Genomic DNA, 22,631 nt, shown 5'->3' with positions numbered 1-22,631 from the left:
CGAAAGCAAATGGAGGCATCGCCCGCCACTGGAGTAGTAAGTTAATAAATAAATAAGCCAAGCCCGCTGCGTGAACGGCGAGGTGGAGGGAACACCCTCCCTCTCTGCCCCGCCGCGCGGCGAGCGGGTGCGCTATTCCTTCGAATAACATGGCAGGGCCGGCGATGTGGAGAGGGGAGGGAGGGAGGGAAGGCGGCCCTTGGCCCGGGCGAACGGGCCGTGGCGCATCCGCGCCTCATTCACGGCGATGAGGGCGCCGCGCTCCCGCGCTCCCTCCCGCCGCCGCCGCTTCCTGCGCGCGCCCCCCGCCCCCCCCCGCGGCCCTGTTGCATCAACTTCCTGTGCGGAGCCCCTCGCGGCAGGGCCCCGCGCGCCGGCTCCTCCCGCCCGCGCGCGCCCCCCCCCCCCCCCCGTTCTCCGCTTCCTGCGCGCGGCCCCGCGCGCGCCCCCGCGCGCCGGGCCGGGAGGGAGGGAGGGAGGAGAGGGGAGAGAGAGAGAGAGTGTGTGTATGTGTGTGTGTGTGTATGTGAGTGCGTGTGAGTGTGTGTGTGGACGCGGGGGGGGGTCTCGGCTGGCGCGCGGCCGCCCCCGCACTGCTCCCCCCGGCCCCCGCACCCTCACGCCCGCCCGGTACCGGCGGTGTGGGGCGGTGCGGCTGCCCAGTGCCCCCCGCGGCCGCGGCCGGCGGCGCCGCTGCTCCGGCAGAGTTTGGTGCCCTACTTCACTCTACTTTAGTTTCACTCACTTTACATCCGGGCTTTTTCCCTAGGCAATGGGGGCCGCAGCACAGCCCGTTCCTTAGGCAAAGGGAAATAAATTCGCCGCACCGACACGTCAAGTAGTCCCCCCTTAGGAGAAGCCGCCGAGCCCGCCCTCCTGGTTCCCCTCACTACCCCGGCCCGGGCCCGGCCGGGGGCGTCCCGCCGTCGCAAGGGGGAGGGGGGAGCGTGGGCCCGCCGGTCCCCGCTTCCCCAGCGGGTCTCCAGCGGCCGGCCGGGCCGGGCCGGGCCGGGGCGGGCGGGGGCGCGCGCGGCGGCGTGTCGGGAGCGCGCCGCAGGCAGGCAGGCAGGGAGGCCGGCGGCGGAGGGATCCCGGCGAGCGGTGTGCTGCGGCCGGGCCGGGTGAATGGGATTGAAGAAGAGTTCAGCTTCTCGGCTTGTTTTTGTGTTACAGTTTCTCTCCTCCTGCGCCTCTTCGGCTTCGTGCCGCCCTCCCCGCCCGCTCCCTCCTCCCCGCCGCAGGAGGAGCCCCCCGCGGAGAGGGGGAAGGAAAAGGACCCCACAGAGGCGAGAGCGAGCGAAGAGGAGGAGAAGGGAGCAACCTACCATCTTCCACTCCCCGCTTAGCTTAAAGAAAGTGAGAGGAGGAGAGAGAGAGAGGCGCCCAGAAGAGGGGGACAGGGAGGCCCAGAGGAGCGGCGGCGCCGGCACCCTCCCCCTATGAAGAAGAGTCCTCCCCCTCACAGAGAGGTCCTGCCAGGGGGACCCCGGCCGGCCCGCAGCAGCACCGCCGCCGCCAGCAGGGTGTAGTATCCCACCTTTCGGATTCGCCTCCTCCTCCTCTTCCTCCCTGCCCCCCCCGCCCCCCGGGCGCCGTCCCCCCCCTCTCCCCCCCCGCGCCCCCCGGGATGGCGCCGGCGCGCCCCGCACTCTCCGGCCAACTTGGCGATGAGGAGCAGCAACTTCGCCGCGGCCCCCGGCCCCTCCCTCGGGGGGGTGGCGGGGAATAGCGGAGCGTCCCGGGGCGGCCCCCCGGCCTCCCCGGCAGAAGTTTGTGAGCGGGAGCGGGAGAGGTGGAGGAGGGTGACACTTGGGGTAAAAGGAGGAGGTGACACATTGGGGTTGGGGGGAGGAGCAGGGGAAGGAGATGACACATTGCACTGGGGATGGGGTGGGGGAGGGAGGCTTATCCCCTCCCCTCCGGTTTCCTTCAGGATGATTATTTCCAGGCCCTTTTCTCTCGGTCGGGTCCTTCGCCGCGATGCTGTCGGGGAAGTTTTATTATTATCTGGGAAATGATGCCGCTCTCGGTGATGGATAATTCGTAGTAAATCCGCTGCTGCGGCTTTTTTTTTTTTTTTTTTTTTTTTTTTTTTTTTTTTTTTTTTTTTTTTTTTTTTTTTTTTCCCCTTCCTTTCATTCGTCTTTGTGGCCCGAGCAGCGCCGGGAAAATTCCGTTTCTTCAGCAACTTGTTATTCCGGAGCCGGGCCTGCCCCCCTCGCCCTGGGGCTGCCCTTCCCGCACAGGTACGGGGCCGGGGGTGCCCACGCCTGCCCCAGCACTGGGCACGGACACTTCTTTATTTTGGTTTGTTTCCCTCCCTCCTGCGCCCGTGTAGGTGGAGCGGGGCTCTATGTGGGACTCTGCCATTTGGTGTAGTCCTCTTACGCTTGTTCCTTTCCTTTCTTCACTTGCCTTCCTGCAGATTTTTTTTTTTTTTTTTTTTTTTTTTTTGGTGGTGTGTGTTTTGTTTTTTCCTGTTCTTTATTATTCCGTACTTAACTTAGCGCTTTCTTCTCAACCACCTCTGCAGTTTGGTGGGTGCTGGTGGGTTAGTACGCCGAGGTTTTTTGGATGAATTAGTATTTTATTAATGCATGGAGCTCTTCGTTCAACTTCTTCTCAAGTGTCAAAAAATAAGGCTATGAACAGATGTGTTTCAATATGGAGAAATTTCTAAGTTCCTAATTCTTGGGGGTGGAGGAAAGAGTGCCATTGGAGAGTGGCTTTTGTTTTCGATTGGTGAACAAATGTCATCACATTTCAGTCACGTGCTGTAATATTCTTTGTTCGGCTATCAAAGTATGATATCTGCTACACCTGTTCCCACTTTTTAATTGTAAGTAACGGTGATTGCCTGCAAATCTTATAATTGCAGATAGGAGCACTTTCTCCCCCTTCTATCCTCTTGGATATTTGTTTGGGCCCAAGCACGGAGCTTGACAATGAACTTTTGTTCACTGTGGAGACTGCATGTAAAAAGGTCCCACTGGGGGTAATAGCATGCGTGTCACGAGAAAGTTGTGTATTGAGATGCACGGTGGGTCTGAGCATGGAGAAATCAGGTGGGGATGTGTGCTCCGTAATGGCAGGGCTTGAGGAGGGGGTAGGCTTCTTTGGGCCAGGCAAATTTTCTTGTGCTGCTGCTTGTTATCAGGTTAAAGGATAGATACTCCTGTGCTCCCATATGTGTAGATAGACACATCTTTTTTTTTTGAGTAGCTTTAGGTTTTCAGCTATCAAAAATAAAATGGATTTTGGCGGTCTGTTTACTTTTTTTTTTTTTCCCCCCATTCCACTGCCCCCCCCCCCCCCCCCCCCCCCCCCCCCCCCCCCCCCCCCGCCCTTCTCATTGTGCTCACTTCTAACAATGAAGACACCTGCTTAGTTTCAGTTTTGTAAGTCGGCTTCCTCTGGCTTTCCTGTGATTTCCTGGAGTTAGCTGGTGAGGCTAGACCTGCTACATAGCAGGGGTATTTCTAACTTTGATGAAGAGAGGCTTATTTTGAGGCTTCAGTTGAGAAAAAAAATTATATATATATTTTAAAGAACCAAACAAACAAACACCAAAACAAAACCATGTATTTCAATGCCTTGTTTAAAAAAACCCTTCAAAATTCTAAAATTCATTACTTCTACCAGATTAACATGTAAAGACAGAACTTTAATATTAAACTTGTTATTGATTGTGTATAATACAACTTTATAGTTTTTATTAAATGGTGACACTTAATTACTATTGAGAACAGGATCTTAAAGAAATAAAAAATAGCGTAACTACCCATATTAGTTAAAGAAGTTAATTATCATACTTCAGGAGCAAGATCACAGTCTTTGGAAATTTTGTTTATATCTGTGCATGCTTCACGATAGCTAAATTAAACTTTCTTTGAGGGCATTTTTTATTCTTCTCTAGAAAGGAATTCTGTAGCTCAGTAAATGAAACTTTAAAACTGTATTTAAAGAAATAGATGATGGGATTCTTAGATGTTTTTAAATCTTTCAACTTCACTATGGTAGAGAGATTATTTTATGATAGTTATATCAGCTAGGGGTTTGAGCTGATACAGAGGGATTATGGAGCAGCCTCTCTATCCATTCATTTCATGTTGTATAGCAGTGTGTATGGAGTATCTCTTCAAGGTCTTAAGAGACCCGTTGTCCAGCAGAAGGTAGGTGCTTGCTTGCTGGGAGTACTTGCCACCAGATGGATGTCAGCTGGGTCATATCCCAAGATTTTAGCCTTACTGACCTGAGCAACAAGAAATTTGGATCCCAATATGGGTTTTGGTGATTTTTCATTTAACTAGCGAAGCTGCTGTATTGTGTAATTCAAAATGTTATGTGGAGGAGTCTTTTGTTGTTAGTAATTATTTTGCCATTAGTGTTTTTAAGATTTTTACTGAAAGTTTTTAATCTTTGCTCCCCTCTATGTACATCCTGAACTAGTTTTGTTGATGGAAGCAGGCATTTGAAAGTGGTTTTCTTCCTTTTGGGGGAAAAAAAAAAATCCTTCAAAGAACTTTAAAAAAGCAAAAGTAGGAAATTAAAACTTAAGCTGCTTAGAAAAAAGTGCTATTGTGTTTTCCAGCTTCAACAGTGAGAACTCTACTTTAAGTTTAGGTTTTGTAAAGATATCTTTTCACTGTAGGCTATTCAGTTTCATCTGTATATCAAATATTGGTTCTAACTATTTCTTATTCCAACTTTACTTTTTTTTTTTTTTTTTTTTTTTCCCCCCCCAGAGAGATGAGGTTTTGTGTGTGCCTATTAAACTTCACTGTAGAAATTATAAAAATTTCTACACTGTAGAATTAAAAAAATTAAAAATATCTTGGTGTGGATCCTTACAAAGGACACGATTTTTGTGGATTTTTTTTTTTTTTTTAATAAGATGTGTTTTCTTGACTTCTTAAAAAGTTGTATAATTCCCTGTGCAGTTGCAAAGCTTTGATAGCAAACCTGGCTATCACTTGATTTGTTCATGCAGTTTGTTTATAATGAACACATTGTAGCTGTTCAGTTCCTTTATCCTTATTCTCAGAGCCATGAAGAATTTTTTTTTGGTCAAATGAATTGATGCTACCAGAAATTGTACACAATGGAGATTTCTCTTTTATTTTAGTCCAGTTTGAAGGAACCTTGATGAACTATCTTATTTCATGTGTTGTTGGCATTTTGCACGGGTACCAGAAACTCAAGAAGAATGTCATGTGAGAAACATGTGTTGGTGACTCTAACCTTCTTACTGTTGTTTTGGGATGTTGGTTTTACTTGTTTAAAATATTAAATATAAGAAAGAACTTCATAGGGTTGTAGAGCTTTGCTTTTTGGAGGGCCATCTCATGGGGATGTGAGCTGTAAAGCATCTGCTTCAGGAGAGGCTTATTGTGTAGAGAGGGGCAGTGCAAAAAAAACTATTATTAATATTTCTTCACTGTCCCCTTCACCCTTTCTGTTCACAACTGTGCAGTCACATGTGTAGCTGTATACTAGAAGTGTAAGACTCTACAAAAGGCCTGGCTCCTGTACATTCGTGAATTGCCCTTGTTCAATTACTCTGTGCCAGAAAGCAGCTCACATCCTGTTTCTGATGTATTTTAACAGCAAAAAGGTTATTTAGGAACAAACCATATACTGGAAAGGTGGGGCAGAGCGCAGAAGGGTTTTGAGATGTCTGCCGAATGCAAAGGGCTGGTACTTCTTTCTGTACCCTGTAATTAGAGGGTATAGAAGAATAGTTTTTATAGGTATCTTACAGCAATATTTCATATTCAGTATAGCACAAAGTCAGTGTCTGGCTTGTGCTGGTGGTAGAGATTGCATTATGCAGGCAAGAAAGAATTTTATTTACATTTGGGGCGGAGGGGGGGCAACTTTGTGTTTTCTCATTTTCCTTTCTTTTTTTTTTTTTTTTTTTTTTCCCTTATGGCACATAGTCTCTCATTAAAAAAAAAAAAAAAAAAAAAAAAAAAAAAAAAAAAAAAAAAAAAAAAAAAAAAAAAAGAGGCAGCTACTTTGTTTCTTTCAGAGGTGTTTTTTTTTTGTTTGTTTGTTTGTTTGTTTTAAATGGCTCCTGGTCTTTACAAAGTTCCTCTCTAGACTGAAATTGTTAACCTATGATTGAAAGTTTGATTTAAAGCTTTTGATTCTGCTTTTGTTAAGCCAAAACTTCACAAAAGTGAAGTATAGATCATAGAATGGCCGTAAAATGTACAGAAATTGAAAGAGTTTTTTAAAAGTACTTAGCGCTGAGGAAAGGTGCACTTGCATTGTAATCAGACTTTGCAGTTAGAATCACCTGTCCCTAAAATGATTTTTATAGCTGTGGAAAGTTCTAACAGGTCTCTTTGTTTGGTCTGAGAGGACTGCCCTGCCTACTGTCTGAACAAAGCCTCAACTTTGCCACAGAATCTTTTGTTTTAATACTTCGATCATTTCAGGTTTTTGAGGGAAAAATGTGCTGCTTGATATAGGCTTATCTGCAATATTTATTTTCTGGTATGCTGTTTACACCAGTTTAATGTCTCTGATGGAATTATCAAGTTCCCCATGCCTTAAAAGCTCTTTGCCTAGATGGTTTGACCTATTATTTCTTCCCTCTTGCCTGAGATTTCTTGTTCACTGTCATTATAAATGCTCACTCTTTTGATTAGATACTGTATGCTCAAAGCATGCTTTGAAAAACGGCACACCACAAAACAAACGTGCTGCCTCCACCCGCCAGACCCCAGCCTAAGCCTAATATTTGTTGTTACTGGTGGGAATGCATCTATAAGTGGTACAGGAGCACCAAGGCTCTGCTTCATGTGAGCTTTGTTCTAGGCCACGTTCATACAGCATCTATGTATTTTTAATGTCCAATTTCTTAAAGTGTGTGTTTTCTGATTCCTCCCTTCTACCTGACAGTACTGCGCTTATAGGACAAAAGAAAAGTTCACTTGGTACAGAAGTTGTGTCACCTGCCTCTGAAGTGAGGGACTGTACCTTTGCATGTGTAATTAAAAGTATGCTTTGCAAATGTAGCCAGTATATTTCTTGAACTGCAGTATGGATGTGTGAGTAGTTAAAACAAATGAGGGCATATTTGAGCCTGTGACTCTAAGATGGCCTGTGAGACAATTCTAGCAGAGCAGCCAAGCTTACGGGTGGTTCAGCTTCCTTGTTTCTGTGTATGAAATACAAGCTGTCAGTACGAAAGGGAGAAGGAGCATTGATTCCTTCCCCTCTTCCACTTCAACCCTGCAGATCCAAGTTAACTGTATGGATCCCAAAGGCAGCATAGTTGCAAACAGTTAATTGAAGAGATCAAGTGGTATCCTATTGAAGCTTCAAATTGTTTTAACAAAACTTCTGAGTAATCGCAATAATTATTTTCTGATAAGCTGGCTGATAGTCACTATGGCAACAGCTGTCTGGCCTATGGACAGCTCTGCTGTATTGACAAAACCTTTAGATGCTCCTGAGGCCTCTTGCCTCTAAAGGGAAGTGCATCAGGATGATTTTCAGGTGACTCAAGCATCACCATTTCTTTCTCTTACAATGGGATGCTGTCTTTCTCTTGGCCCAGCCTTTTCCTTCTGCATGGTCCTTTTTCTTTTGCATGTTTCTGCAGGTGCTGCCTGCTAGTCTGGAAATGCTGCAAAGACTGTTTTGTACTACAAGGACTAGGAAGCATATAAGTGCTTAGATGGAATTTTATATGCGTATTACTGTTTTTTAATTGTTTTAATAATAATAATCCAGAGTTCAGGGAAGCAGGAGAGAGGGGGAAAAAGGAGGAGTTATTAATTTTGTTCCCCAGTTGTTTCCTTCCTCGATTAAAACGTTCTTAGAACAGACTGGTAGGGGGAGCTGCCATTCCCTTTACTGAAGTACAGCGTATTCCTCTCTGAGGCCTATGCTGAGACAGAGCTATTTAATTTTCAGCTCAGAGCCACTTTTCAGAAGAGAGGCAAGCCTCTGCTTCAGCACATTGTAGAAATGGAGGAGGAGAGCAATTTGTTTCCCCATAACTGAATTCTGGACAGGGAGAATATGCTCCTCACCAAACGTACTTTTCCTATTGCTATTCAAGAGAATACTCTTTAATGTTATTAAATGTAGCAGTCTTGGGAGAAAAACCCCATGAACTCTTGTTGCACTTCCGTAAAAGATGTTAAAAAGCTACAGCAAACTGTGCAAGTTTGAAAGTAGCCAAACTGCTGTTCTATGAGGACTCTTGGTTAGCTGATGTTTATTTCTGCATAAATCTTTGGCTTCTTAACTTCAACACATGAGAACTGAGTATCAATCCCGCTTACCTGATAGTTACCAGCAGCAGTCTCCCTGTTTGGGGTGTGTGTGTTGTTTGCAGGCCTGTGGAAGTGTGCAATATGGCCTACATCTGGTCTCATCTTGAGTAAGAATGTGCTTGTGGAAACTGCAGGCCCCAGTGTGCAGTGCTGTGTTTTTATTGCAATGGCCTGCCAGGTTTGTGCTATCCTAAGGCATCCTGGGACCTGTAGTTTTCTTGAGCAGAAGCTGGGGATTTGGAGTGAAGAGTAAACGATCCTATCATGTTCTAGAAACATGGTCCTCAATACCTTATCCAGTTCTTGTTGGTCAGCTTAAGCTTATGCAGTAGTCAGGTATTTTTGCTTACAATTCAAAAATGATTTATAGTTCAGAAATATGTTTAGAGAAAAGTAGTCCATGAAGGAAGTCTTCCAAATGCTTATATGTTTTTGTACAAGGAATATAGTAATTGTACTAACACCTTGCTCCATCTGTGATTGCAGGTATTTTATTTGGTATTCTGAGGATTTTTAATCTTTCAAAGCAATGTTATGGATGGAAACATTTGGCAGAAGGGGATTTCTGTTACTGGCAGTATGGCAGCCATGTTGTCCTTTCCAGTTGTTAAGAGGACAGTGGGTCACAGTGGATTTCTTTTCACACAGCGAAAGGGAGTATTAACAGCATTTTTAACTGATGAGAGCTCGTTTCTCTGCTGTGTTTCTTGAGAGTGAGTGATGATGTAGCTGCCTTATGCATCAGAGCAGAGGACCCAATTTGTGTTCCTGCTGTGGGGGTGAGTGACTCCATTGCTGCTTCCCAAGGGGACACAGAGCCACAAACGCAGGTACTGGCAGGTGCCACCAGAAGCAGAACACATCTGGCAGTTTTTGTCAGGCATGTTTACTCCTGACCGCTGCATTTGAGCTCACGTCAGACTCGCATCAAAGAATGTGAAATGTTTCTGAAGTAGGTGTAGAGGAATAGTAACTTTTCAGAATACTGTATTTACATCCACAGGAATAATGTATTTTCACACAACACTCTCAGGCAGATTTGCCGAAGTTAACGTGGACATTGATTTGATTTTGGTTGTTCATCCAGCAACAAGTTTAGTATTTGCTGTAATCTCGTGTGCCATGATTTGGATAATGCGGTTCATTTTCAAGTGAGCAAACACTTAACTTTAACTGATCCCTGTCAATTGCTTTGTTCTTCACTTTGTATGAGATATTAATATAAAAAGGCTTGTATTTAAGTGTCAGACAATATGCAATTCACTTTGTTTTTGGAGAAATTAATTAGAGTGCCAATCTTGCAAGAAGTTATGTTATTTAACACTAAGTCCTGCAGAAGTTAGAGAGAATAGCTGAATGCCTGAAATCAGAATCTGTATAAGTAGCAGCAGGATTAAGACCTCCAGGCTTACAATGTTGGAAAGTAGCTTCTTTGTAATCACCATAATTAGCTAATATCTAGGTCTGTGTGACAAAATTCTTCGTCTTTTAGTAAGTGTCCAGAAGTTCTGCTCATTATAAATTCAGAATTTACATGTGCTTCATAATTGTGCAAAAACCACCCCAAGCCTAAAAAAAGTTTCTCATTCCTTCACCTGTGCAGATTATATATACGACAGATATTTAGGTGGTAATGGGTTCCTTTCGGCAGGATTGTATTTTGTCAGCACCGATACATTGTATACACTGTGTTGCTGGCACCGTTTAAAACTGATACAAAAAGATGAAGAGCTTAGTCTAAAACCTTGCAGATGCTGTAATTGTAAAGGACTCGCTAAACAGTAATATAGTTTCCTTTAAGTGTTCCCAGCCCCTTCACAGCCCATGTGGAGCAAATTGCTGACAGGACACACACTTAGCTAAAATAGTTACTATTAGTATCTTGACATGATTAGAAAGGCTGACATTGTTGCTGTGCAAGGATGAAATTCCCTTTCATTGGCTGATTGGGCCTAGGCAACTGGCAAGAGAAGAAACCAAGAGCTATATGTAGTGGAAAGATGATGTATCTTGTCTTTCAAGGAGGTTTTACCCTCTGAAAAGAGGCTGCAACAGTGCCCTTTGCAACACTGCTGTATCAGGGTATCCTAGATAAGGAAAGTGAGAAGTAGGGATGTATGAAAGGGTTTGATGCATAGTTGTAAAGAAAAACTTCTGTAACTACTTCTTATCTCGTAAGAGCAACTCTGTCCTGATCTGTGAAGAAATCGTGGCCCTGCTCAAGTCAATGGGAAACTTCACAATTGAATTGAGAGTACCAGGATTTTCTTCTTTTCCCCCAAAATATAGTGGATTTTGCAGGCCTGAACCGCTGGACAAAATTTGAAGAATCTGGCACCTGTTTAAGATGCTGCTGGTGATCCCTGGGGGATCTCACACTGGGTACTTTGTCTCCTAGTGTCTTTGCCATGCCTTTAAAAAGTGGCTAATATTGAGCTCTTGTAATACTTTGTAAGAACTTGGAATCTATTTATTCAGGGCTTTTACTTAATTTGTTAGCACGACAAAATTTTGCACGAAAGCCAGAAATTAGTCCTTCATGTGTCCAAGGAATACTTTCTGTCTCGGTCCCTCTTGCCAGCATGACAAAACTGTTGCCATTGAGATATTTGGTCTGAAATTTGAATAACCTGACTTGTGATGGACTTAAAAAAAAATCCCCCAAGCAATTAAAAGCACAATAAAAATCCAACCCCCCCACCTCACTAAGAAACTTTTTTCATAACTCTAGAAAAGGACTACAAGGGCCTGTATTGCTAATAATGAAGCTCTTTGGTAATTTGCATCTAGCTGGAGCTCCAGATAGCATTTCACTGCTGCTTAGTTTGCAGTAATTGTCTCTGATAAGCATCTTCATCATGTAAATCTATTGTGTGTAGCATGACTTTGCTGTATTAAGGATGCTTTTGTCAATGACCCCAAATGGAAAGGATGTGGCTACCTGAACTTCCCTTTTTACACTTTCAGAGAGTACATTCTGGTCAGAAATAAATTGGGAGGCACTAGCAAGGTTTGTGTTGTTTCTGAATGCCAGGTACCTGCCCTTGAATCTACTGCAGTTCTTTTCTGGAGGAGGAATCCTACCAGACCATTCCTCTTATTTTGCGGTCTTAGAGAATCGTGCTGAAGTCAGGAGATTTGTCACTATGGAACTTGTTTCAGAATCAGACTTAGTTTCCACTTTCTGCCTGCAATTTGGTGTATTTCACCTGCTCTACTTTCTTTTGAATGTCAACCTCTAAAATAAACATGGAAATAGCCTCCCTTCCCATAATTCTCATCCATGTGAGGCAGTTTTTTCTTGTCATGAGACTTACAATGTCTTCTTCCACCTTCTTGCAGGAGTTATTTTTGGGTGCCTCGCTGTTGATGAGGAATTTGTGTAGTGTTTAGTGTAATTAAATGTTTTTTCCTGTGGTGATGAGCTGCTGTCTTTGCAGTCAAAGCCTGGTGGTGTTGGCCTGTTAGACGCAGGTGCCAGGTTAGTGCCCTACTGTGGTAAGTCTCTTCTCAGCTGAAGAGTTGATTAGCAGGGCCTAGGTCAGTGACACTGCCAATGCCTACCTCAGATTGTATTGCACTGACATTGTAATTGCTACAAAATTGCATGAGCAAAAATACTGATCTTAGGTTTGCTCCTTCCTGAAGTAAGATAAAATTGCATGATTCCTCACCATTTCACAGAATCACAGAGTGACTAGGTTGGGAAAGACCTCCAAGGTCATCAAGTCCCATCCCTACTCTTTTTGTTTAAAGAGTAAATTTGCAAAGCAGTCTCCATAATGATGGGCAGTACACTGATATCACAGTAGTGTGAGTGTTGGTCTTGATACAACTGCATATCAGCATATACAAATACCTACAGATGTATGCAGTGCTAGTTTAGTGCTCCACATTGTTTTGTCTCATCTTAGTCTCTGCTGTTGTGGTAAGTCTTCCCGCCACATGGTGGTTTGCTCCAGTGGATCCTGGGAGAGCAGGAGAAGATTGTGATGATGTTGGTGTGAGGGGATGTAAAGGAGTGTCCCTCAGCAGCGTTACAGCCTTTTCCTCTGGGTGAAGCACCCTGGCCCCTTGGGAATAAAAATAATTGGCTGCTACCAGAGCCTTCTTAAAACTGCCAATCTTTTTGTTCAGGAAATGCAATAGTGCCATGCTCTGTGATACTCTCCCTCTCTGTAAGTATTGTGAAGGTTGAAAATGATATGCCTTTCAATTGTTTATAGTAGCCACTAAAATTAGATAAAGCTACAATTTATTCTTCCAACTTTTAGTAAACAATCAGTTAAAAATCTGTGGCAATCAGTGTGAGTATAACTGTTTTGGACACTTAGCTTTCTTGTAGCTGAAGTCTACTTCCATTGTACAGCAGTCTTGTACTTTATTTCCATTAAATGCTAATTGTATGCTTATGTGATTCCATGTTAGGTTGGCCCAATGATTCAGTGTTATGTTTGTAACCTAGTGTGTAAATCTTTTTACTTGTATTGAATAATCATGGTTTTGTGAAGCAAGGAACTATGAAGCGGATGGTTACTTGAATTCTTCCTTTCAGATTAGTGACTACCATCAGTACTCCCACACTAAGTGTGACTACCCCAGCTACAAATACCATTCTCCAGATGCTACAGTTCCCATTTGTGTACTTTTGAGGAGAAGAAAGAAGGAAAAAAACAAAACAAAAACACAACAAAAAACACCACGAAATAAAAAAAAAAAAAAAAAAAAAAAAAGGTGTTTTAGGGAGTAAGGAGGGAGAATAGAATAACAGGGGAAGGAAAGACAGTATTTGAGATTGATACATGTGTACTGGGAGCAGTGAGAATGCCAGCTGACTGGTATGTAGGGGAAGGAATATCAGAGCACATCAGTGTAATAATTTTGGAGTGCTTCCTGTTCACTTGTTAATACAACGTGGAATTTGGCCCAGGCAATTTGCTGTTGTGAATCAGCATAGTTTATTCACTGGAGTATAGGTTTGCTTGTTATCATTCAAGAATCTGCTCTACATAAAAGATAACAGGTCAGTCTGGTAAGCAGCATTATTCCCATGTTTGGATTAGAAACTGAGGTAGGGAGAGAAACTGATTTATTCTGCAATGCAGTCATTTTATTGAAGACCTTAAACTAGGAATGGAGGCCTTCCCTTGTGTGTTTAATCTAGAAAACTGTCTGCTTCATTCATATCCTTAATGTTGTTATATTGTAAACAAAAGTGAGCCAAAAACTGATACACTGATTTAGTATGGGTGGTGTACACAGAGGTAGTGTTGTCCCAATGGAACAGAGATTCTTGTAAAACTGGTTGTACAATATAAATAGGGTGCATTATTTTCTTTTTTAAATGTTGGATGTATTTTTTTAGGTTTCTTGTGTTGAAGGTAAAACAAAGGCTTGAATGGGGATGGGGGACCTTCTGATACGTGGGAACATAATGATAAATGTGACTTTGAAATCCAGTAAAATCTGAGTTGCGTGGGTAAGCATTGGTGCAAAGAAATAGCCCTAAATTCTGCAGAACATGAAAAAAAGAGAAGAAAGATGGTGGTGGTTGTTGATTTTTTTTTTTTTTTTTTTTTTTTTTTTGGTCTACCTTTCTAGCTTGGTTGCAATATACTACAATTAATATTAGAAATTACATATTATCATGTAGGTGTATGATTGTTTCTAAAACACCTCCTGAATGTACTTATCTATGTCCTGCATGTGAATGAAGTCCAGTAACTTTACTGCATGCCATCACTAATTCTGTGCCACACTTTGAGGCTGGTACAAAGGATTTTACAGATCTAGTTGGGTGGAATGGTTCAGTGTGCAGCAAAAGTAACACTGAGTAACAAGTGTCCTCAGTGCTGAAGTCTTAACTGCTTGTTAAAACTGTTTTGTGAGCAGAATTCTTCAATCCTCCCAAGTGAGTACTGTTCCGGGACAGATATCTTGTTCTGTTAAGTTGGAGAAATGCCTTTTCCAAGTGAAAAATCATCAGAGTTAGTAATACTCAAGTTTCTGCATCTGTCACAGCTGGCTGGATCCAGTGTTGCTTCCACTAACTCTTAGTGCTGAATAATAAGGGCACTATATTCCAATGCAAACATGAAAAGTGTGTCTTCTTTTTTGTTATATGCCTCACTGTTTACTGTAAATGGCTCACTTAAAACTGTGAGTCTCATGCTTAGAACTCCATGTCTGTGACTACTCATGTTAAGCTCTTGGGCTCTGGTGCGGTGTTGAATCATGATCTTTTAAACGCATATCTCCAGCTACAGCCCTTAGTGTCTCTGCTGGTGTCTTAGAGTATTCGTGGAACACAGAAACTTTGGCATATGCCCCTCTAATGTTTCGTTAAGAGTTGTTCATGTTTTGAGACTGCTTCTTCATAAGCCTGGAATTGTCTTTCATCAGTTAGCTGGGTTAATGCAGTGTCTTTACTGAACTATTTGTATGTTGTGACATTCTCTACTCTGTAACTGTGGAGACAGCTTCAAGGCCAAACACAAGGCAGCTTAAGTAATCATTATGGCTCATACTCCACAGTGTGACTCCTGTGAAGTAGAATTTTTGTTTTGGTCGTGTCTTAATTTATAGATGGGTGTAATGAAATTTCAGAGAGTATCTTCTTGTGTTAACAATTCAGTGATTGGCATGCTTCTCCTGTTCATGTGCAATTAGTCCAGCATACATCACCACTGCTTAATGAAATGTTTGTAAAATAAATCTCAGGGCAGGGTATATTGCCTTGGCATTAAAGGCTTGAGATCCAGAAAGATCTTTGTTGGCTGGCACCGCATTCTTCAGAGAGAAGACTTTCAATTCATGTTCCTTGTATTGCAAAAGAAAGCAGTTTTGCTTTGTGTGGAAGTGTCATGGAAATGGGGTGTATGCAACTTCATGAGAACTGCATTGCACTGGAAAAGATCAGCCTTCATCATCACTAGGACCAAGGGCTTAGAATTGCAGGCAAATGTGCATAAATCTGGAGATATCTGTACAGTTTTCCAGTTGTTCTTCCATCTTTGTGCAACCTGATGTGTGAGAAGGGCGGAAGAGTAGTCAAAATGCCTGTATTTTGGAATACATGGGAATTAACAGCATTTTCCTGTGTAGTAGTCGAAGAAGTATCAGTGGATATGAGGGAAGAGAAGAAACCTTTAATGTGAGAGGAGAGCAAGAGGATAAGCATTTGTTTTTTATTGGAAGCAAAAACTGTGAATGGGATTTGAGAGGAACTGTTTGGAGCTCTTCTATATCTACACTAGAAGCAATCTCAATGAGACATGGAGCACTTGAGAAGAAAACTTTCCAAGTTATGTATCAGGAAGACAACTTATGCATATCTGATGGATGTAAATAGGATGGAGAAGAGAGAAATGTTGCCTCATGGATGATCAACAGAAGTACAGAAGCATGTATAAACTCACTACACACACAATTATATCTTCTTGTGTTTCTCACAGGGATAGCAACAAATTCAACCTGAAACACTGAGCCTGTGTCAGCATGGAGTGGGAAAACATCTGGTAAATCAAAAGTTCCCAACTGCAAACGATTTCTTTGAATTGTTAGTTAGTGGTGGTATTTGTTGCTGGTGTAGTTTGCACAAATGATCTCTAGGATGATAAGGGCATAGTGTTGCTGTTTAGCAAGACCAATTTCAATGCTATGATACTTCCCTGTGCAAAACAAAATGAAAGAACTTCAAACCAACCTATATGAATCTGTAAGGAGAAGGTTATTTAATAACAAAATTATAACAGCTCCTATGTGAATTGAAGGGGAAAAAATAACATAGCCTGATTTTCTTTTTTTTTTTTTTTTAATTTTTTTTTTGTGACTTAAGATATTTCTCATGTAAACTGGATCTTTCTCATATAAACTGGATTGTGGTCAGCTTTCTCAACAGTGTAGATGAGCAATAATCTCGTTGAGGCAGTGTCTGTGAGTTCATGAAACTGCTTATAAAGCTGCTTCTAGGGGGTTTTTTTGCATGTTTTTATCTTAGGTACTTGCTTGTTCCTGGTAAAGATGATAAGCTTATTGGGTATGTTCATCTTCATCTTACTGCCTACAGCAATACTGGAAGGTTTTATATACTGGACACTTGCTTTGTTTTCCAGACCTGTTGTAATTCTGGGCTTTAGAAAATGAAACTTCTCTGTTTCCCACAGATTGAGACCTGCTTGTTTATCCTACATGACTTTCAGTTTGGCTATCTTCAAAAGCTCATCTGCCAGAAGAGAAGGAAGTTGACAGTGATGAGAAGACAGACATTCACCAAATTTTTTAGGCAATGCTTTCTAGCAGGATTAGCAATACTTCTAGGAGAATTCTGTTTGATGTTTGTCCTGCACCCCAGCTTGAGCTTATGCATTTTCTGTGATAGTAGTACTTTTTCACCTAGACTTCCATATTAAAATGAAGACCATCCTGCACTCTTCCAGGGTCAGACAGGACCTGAAACAAGTTCAGTTTTCTTGGAGAGTAGTCGGACATTTGTCTACATGTTCCCTTGGAATCCATTGGTTCAGGAGATCTTCCCTCTGGTCAGCTGGGAGGATGCCAAATCGTTGCCAGTCTTAAATGGGTCTGGCAGTTTTTGCAGCAAATATCCATGGCTTATGTTTAGTGCTGCTTTCCAACTTTCTGAGTCTTTCTCAGTTAGGAGAGACTGCTTGAGTCTCCTTATGTTGGCACCCTGATTGGTGAGGGGCTTTTTTGTCACTCTGGTGGGTTATATAAAAACAAAAAAACTCTATAGCCTTCAATAGCTTCTCATAGTTTTCTTTCAGTCTTGCATTATATCACACAAACCAGTTTGATTTCTGCTTCAGAAGCTGCAATCTCTGCTTTTAACATTATGTGCTTGTATTATAGCCTGGTTTATTTACCAGAAAACCAGTCTCCAAAACAAACCAAGACATTTACCACCATGGCTACTCAATGAGATTGAACCTAGGAACTAACATATTCTGCTGGACCAAATATCCATCTAATCCAGCATCTTGCCTTTATCAGTGTGCAGCAGCAGCAGCTGACTGAACAGTGTCGGAAATGGGTGCATTATATCAGCTGCTGAAATATTAACAGTAGATTTCTAACAGTTGTTTAGTTGCTGTCTGAGGTGGAAGCTGCATTTGGGCTATTGCACTGTGTGTAGCAACATCAAACTATTTATAGGTGAATTTGCTGCCTTTTTGAACTAATTCATAAATATCTGTGGCTTACATAGTGTTTCACAGCAGCAAGTTCCATGCAGTTTACCTGCATTTTCTGTGTATGTGATAGGTTGGTGCCAGAAAAAAATAGTTTCATTTGTTTTAAACATACTCTCTTGATGTCATTCCTCTCTTCACCATCTTTATTTCTCCCTTTTTTGAGGTGGAGCAGCCAGAATTATGTGCATCACAGCAGAATGTTCCCTGTTTTTTTCTCTGTTCTGTTTCTAATGCCTTCTGAGACTTTTCTTGCACTTCTCGCTGCTGAGAGTTGAACTGTTTGCTTGCAGTAATCTTGAGATATTTTTTGTAAGTAGTCATGCCTAGTTTCAATTCATTGTTTTGTATTTATAGGTAGATTATTTTTTCTTCTGACTGTATTATTTTGCACTTCTCAACCTGGACAACAAAATGACAAATGGAAACCAGTCATTTGGTATTATCAGATCCCCTGTAACTCTCTGAAGCTTACTTTAATCACAACTATCTGAAAAGATGGAAAGCATCACAATGTGTGCAACCTTCCTTTTGGCCAGATAAGTTAAAAGTATGTTCACAGACTTAACCCCGATCCTTGTTGTGGTAACTTCCCTGCTCTTTGACTGTTCAATGTTTTCTTTCTTTTTATTTTATTTTCTTTATTATTTATGTGTAGTTCCTGTCATGGCTTTTACTATAAGCTGGTGTGAGGGTTTTCTTCTTTTTCTTTTTACAATATGGTGTATGAACCTTTTGGTATTTGAGATGTAGGTCTTCCAGCATCTCTTTTAATTTGCTTTGAAGTTGGATGTCCAAAAGATTAATTTCATTAAGATTGCAATCTTTTATATAAATACTTGGCAGAGAGCATTCCTGAGAAATGTGGGGTTTTGTTGTTGGGGCTTTTTTTTTCTTTGTGTGTGTGTGGTTTTGTTTTCTATGTTTTGGGGTTTTTTTTTGTTTAAATGGCCAGTGCTTTGTAATCTTAGTATCATGAATTATATCACCTTCAAAGGGTGATAGAATTCATTCCTGCCTCTATAATTTGTTCCTACATCCTCCCTCATCCCAGCCTCTTTAATTCAGTTCTTTTCCAGTTCATGGAAGTCCGTGTCTTGCCTTTTTAACCAAGTCTGTGATGTTTTTACTATGACCAGCTGTGAGTTTGGGTTTTTTTAATAGATACTAAGGATCCACTGTTCATCTCATTTTGGAATCATGGTAGAATTTTAATTTTTTTATTTGATATTTTAGTTTGGAACTCAAAAATTCTCACTCACCTAACATTGATGTCAATGAATTTTAAGGCAGTTTGACAGTCAGGCAAATGGTAGCTGTTAACTTTCATAAGTTTACTCATTGTCTAACTAGAATATCTAAATTTGATTATGGGGGAAGTTTGTTTTAACTAGTTGAACTGTTAGGACAATGGGAACAGACACTTCTCAGAGAATAAATACTGCTTGAAAGTAATGTTTCTTTTGAATATTATGCTTCTATATGTATGAATATGAATCTACCTGTCCTTTGCTGCTCTAAGTGTTGATTGGGTGTTAAATAATTAAACTCACATAGTGTGAGTGTTCATTCCTATATCTGGGGGGGTAGGAAGGAGGTCTACAACAGACACTTCCGTCCAGAAGGCTCCTAGCCTGGAGGACAAGAAGACTGATGTGTCATGTAGGAACATGCAGATGTGACATCCAGACTGCAACCCGACAGAGGATATTCAAATGAACTAGTTCAGAACTTGCCAGCACATTGTAGTGCTGATTTACCCACTGTAGGAATTGCATCCTTTACCTCAGCTTTGCTCAGTGTGCATGGATTATACAAATTTTCAGATATCTAGGTGGTTTAGGTTATTGTTGGGGGAAGCAATCCTCCTTCAACTTCTTGCTATTTGCAATTGACTTTAGTAATTTGAATTACAATTTTAAATTATTGTATTCAGAAGCTCTTAGCACTTTGTACTCTTGTGTGGGTGCTTGCCTGTGATGCTTTGCAAGTTGGGGAAAAATTTTTTTTTAGTAAGTTAGTATTAAGCTGTTGTGGAATTTGAACAGTCTCCAGTGTATTGCGTGACTGCAGCAGGAGTCCACAAAAAGTTTAATTCATAAAAATTGCTGTTATCTTAAATGCTTGAGTAAGAACTTTAATGCAGATTTTTGAAAAATAAGACTGACAGTTTTGATGTTCATGAATGAGAAGACTGAATAATGTGTTTTGGTTTTGGAGCTCATAAAGTTAAGCAGCTGAAGCTTGCTTTGGTTGTTGGCCTCTAATTGGACAAAGCATTGTTTTGTATGTTAGTGAACACACACATCTAAAAACATACAAAACCAAGAAATGAATACTTGCATTGTTATAAATCAGGTATCATTATTTTGTATTAGGAAGATGAAACTCTTAAAGTGACTTGACAGAGGCAAGTCAAATGAACCAGTTCAGAAATTGGCAACACATGCTACTGGTGATCCCATGATCCTTTGGTCTGACCAGTAAACAACCATTCCTGTCCTCTTCAGAAAAAAAGTAATTCTTACCATTCTGCCCTCTTCCAGGATTGGAGCCTGTAGTGTGTATGAAAGGATGATGTACAAGCCTCTTCCTCCACAGAACTCCTGCCAGATGTTATGTGCTTGGTAATGCAACTTGAGAAAATAGAAAGGGGTGAAATAATTGAAATTCTTACTGTTTCTCCAATAGATGATTTGAAAACATGCCAATTAACACAGGTTAAAATGAAAGAAGGACTATTACTCACTAGGAGTGACTTCTGACACATTAAATACCTCTGATTTTAGAATTCTTTAAAATGCTCATGTTTGGTTTGAGGAACTTAAATACCTTCTGTCTGGAACAAGCATGGTTTTTTGCAGCAGAGGGAACTGAAAAGCATGTGGAGAGTGGTATCATCCTTCTTTTCCTTCCTTCTAGGGCAGGTGTTTTTTGAAAGACAAGAGATTGAAACAAAACTTGCAATTTAGTTGAGGTGTATATTGTTCAGAATAGAGAGAAGGAAACAGCTGCTAAGATCAGAAAACAAATCTGTAATGGAGAGTAGAAAACAGGTCTTTCCAAGGTGTGTACATTAACTTGTTCTCACTTGTCCATCTTTTTTGGTAGGTTGTTATCTAATGGTTCATTAGGACTCTGTCATAGATGTTTTATGAAGTGTTGTCAGGGTTTCCATTGCAGTGAACTAGTTAAATCACTGTTTAAATAATTATACATATATTTTTAAAAAGTTGTATATACTCTGAAAAACTCTGAAAACTCTACTTTTGCCTAGAAAAGTATTTTCTTTTTAAATTGCATTAAATTTGAAAATTCTTTTTAAACAGTTGAACTGTTCCTGGAAGAAACAAACTGGTGATTTTTTGGGTTTTGTCTCAATATTTTTTTGAGTGTGGAATTACATTTCTTTAAGAAAAAAATAGTAAAACAATTTTTGCCTCCAGTGTTCAGGTAAAGTTTGCATCTCTAGAATTACCTTTAATTTTTAGTGATTTTTAAAGGGGTTTTTTTTGTGTGTGTGTCTGTATTTGTTTATTTATTTATTTAATGCAGTATTCTGATACATGCTTGACCTCCAGAAGGTTGCACAGTTTTGTTTGGCTTGGTGAGGATGAGTTTTGGGAGTTCATCTATACCTTAGATGATGCTGTTGTGTTTCCCTGGTAGTTTTGTGTCAGTCCCATGAGGCTATGTTTCATCAAGTAGTTCACTTGAGTGTCATCCAGGCTAAAGCTATGGGAAAATGTGGGTTTATCTCACCATTATTCCATCTTGCCTGAATGAGTAAATTAATGACTTATAGAGACAAAATTCTTTGTCCTGAACATGAGTGTTGCAAAGCTTAAGGTAGATTAGAAATCCTAAAAGCAGGAAAATGCTGCATTAGATGAAGTAAATGGTTCAAAACAGTTGTCAGAATAGAATACCCTGGCAGAAGAATCAAGTTCTCTATAAAAGAACTTCTGAGGTGCTTGGGCCACAGTTTGGTTACACCTTGATTTAATGGTTTTGTATGAAAATAAACAGGGAAAGAAGGATTTGGTGTTGAAAGGGAGGAATGTGTAAATATTCAACAGTGTTGGATTTGTGCATGTGTTGGGTGTTGGGAGAAAGGAAAAATCCAAATACTCACAGTGCTCAGCAGGAAGTAGGGAAGAGGAGATTTTCTTCCTCTTAGAGGTGTGCTGTGAAAACAGTGATGCAGCCTGGCAGGCCAAGTCCTGTTGCATTCAAGGAACAAAACCAACACTGACAAATGGCTCAGAAGCTGCAGGGGAGCTGGTTGTAGTAAAGAAGGGAAAAAATTAGGGCTGAATCTTGAACAGTAAATTGTGATGCTGTCGTCTTTTTAAATACAGTCATTATAGCTGAAGGAAGCAGAGAGAAGAAGCTGATGCTGGAACAATCCGGTAGTTAAATCTAAGGGAAACGGGGAGAAGGGGTGGACTCCTGCTCATCTGCAGCAGCACTGCACACAGAGCTACCTGATTTAGGCCTAGCGACAGTGCGTTGGAGGCCTTGGGAAGGCAGATAGCTCCGCCAGCATGTTTTGTCAGTGTGACGTACTTGGGAGCGTGTACAGCCTGCATGCTAAGTGCCAGTGCCTGCCTTTGACTTCGCTTCTCACAGTTCTAAGAATGTAATGAAACCCCTTCTCACTCACGCTTTTATTTTGGGATGGAGGGGGAGAGAAAGGAGCTTTCGATATTCTGGTATGTTCAGAGTTTGAAACAAGCATGTTTTGCCTGATTCTGTTTACTGCCCTTTTATTTAGGCTGTGTGAAACACATTGATACCTTTACGTGCTCTGTCATCATTTATCAGTACACAAAACTAGAAACTCATGGAAACCTTATTGAACCTTACCTAATTAATCTGTACATGGGGAATACAGTACTTGTTGGAGGGTCATAAGCTTTTGTTGTTGTTGTTGTTTTTGGTTTTTTGTGTTTTTTTTTTTTTTTTCCCTTTCTTTCTTTCTTTCTTTCTTTGCTGGTCTCTGTGCTCAGGAGACCATCAGGAATGCCAAAATGGCAACGTGGTTTAATGAAATTAAATAATAGCTGGTGAAATTAAAATAAGTTTGGCTAAAAAGCGAATCAAGTGCAAATATAGAATGAGAATG

At 41.4% G+C, this 22,631-nt stretch overlaps 1 protein-coding gene across 16 annotated transcripts in view; it reads left to right on the top strand.

The window, feature by feature from the left end:
- Positions 1-1,086: 1,086 nt before the first annotated feature.
- PHF21A (PHD finger protein 21A) overlaps positions 1,087-22,631 on the top strand; it is a 134,365-nt gene continuing 112,820 nt past the window's right edge. For 3 of the 16 annotated variants that reach the window (XM_040066151.1, XM_040066142.1, XM_040066148.1), the window contains exons 1-2: positions 1,115-1,523; positions 2,161-2,246. The gene's annotated coding sequence lies outside the window, so the exon portion shown is untranslated. Of the gene's footprint in view, positions 1,524-1,730; positions 1,815-2,160; positions 2,247-3,016; positions 3,041-20,072; positions 20,131-22,631 lie in introns of those variants that run through there. The other 13 variants (XM_040066153.1, XM_040066147.1, XM_040066154.2 and 10 more) reach the window with 12 other exon arrangements.

The sequence above is a fragment of the Hirundo rustica genome, chromosome 6, assembly GCF_015227805.2.
Source record: "Hirundo rustica isolate bHirRus1 chromosome 6, bHirRus1.pri.v3, whole genome shotgun sequence".
Taxonomy (NCBI): Eukaryota; Metazoa; Chordata; class Aves; order Passeriformes; family Hirundinidae; genus Hirundo; species Hirundo rustica.
The sequence above is the reverse complement of the archived record's forward strand: the minus strand, read 5'-3'. Positions and strand labels throughout refer to the sequence as shown.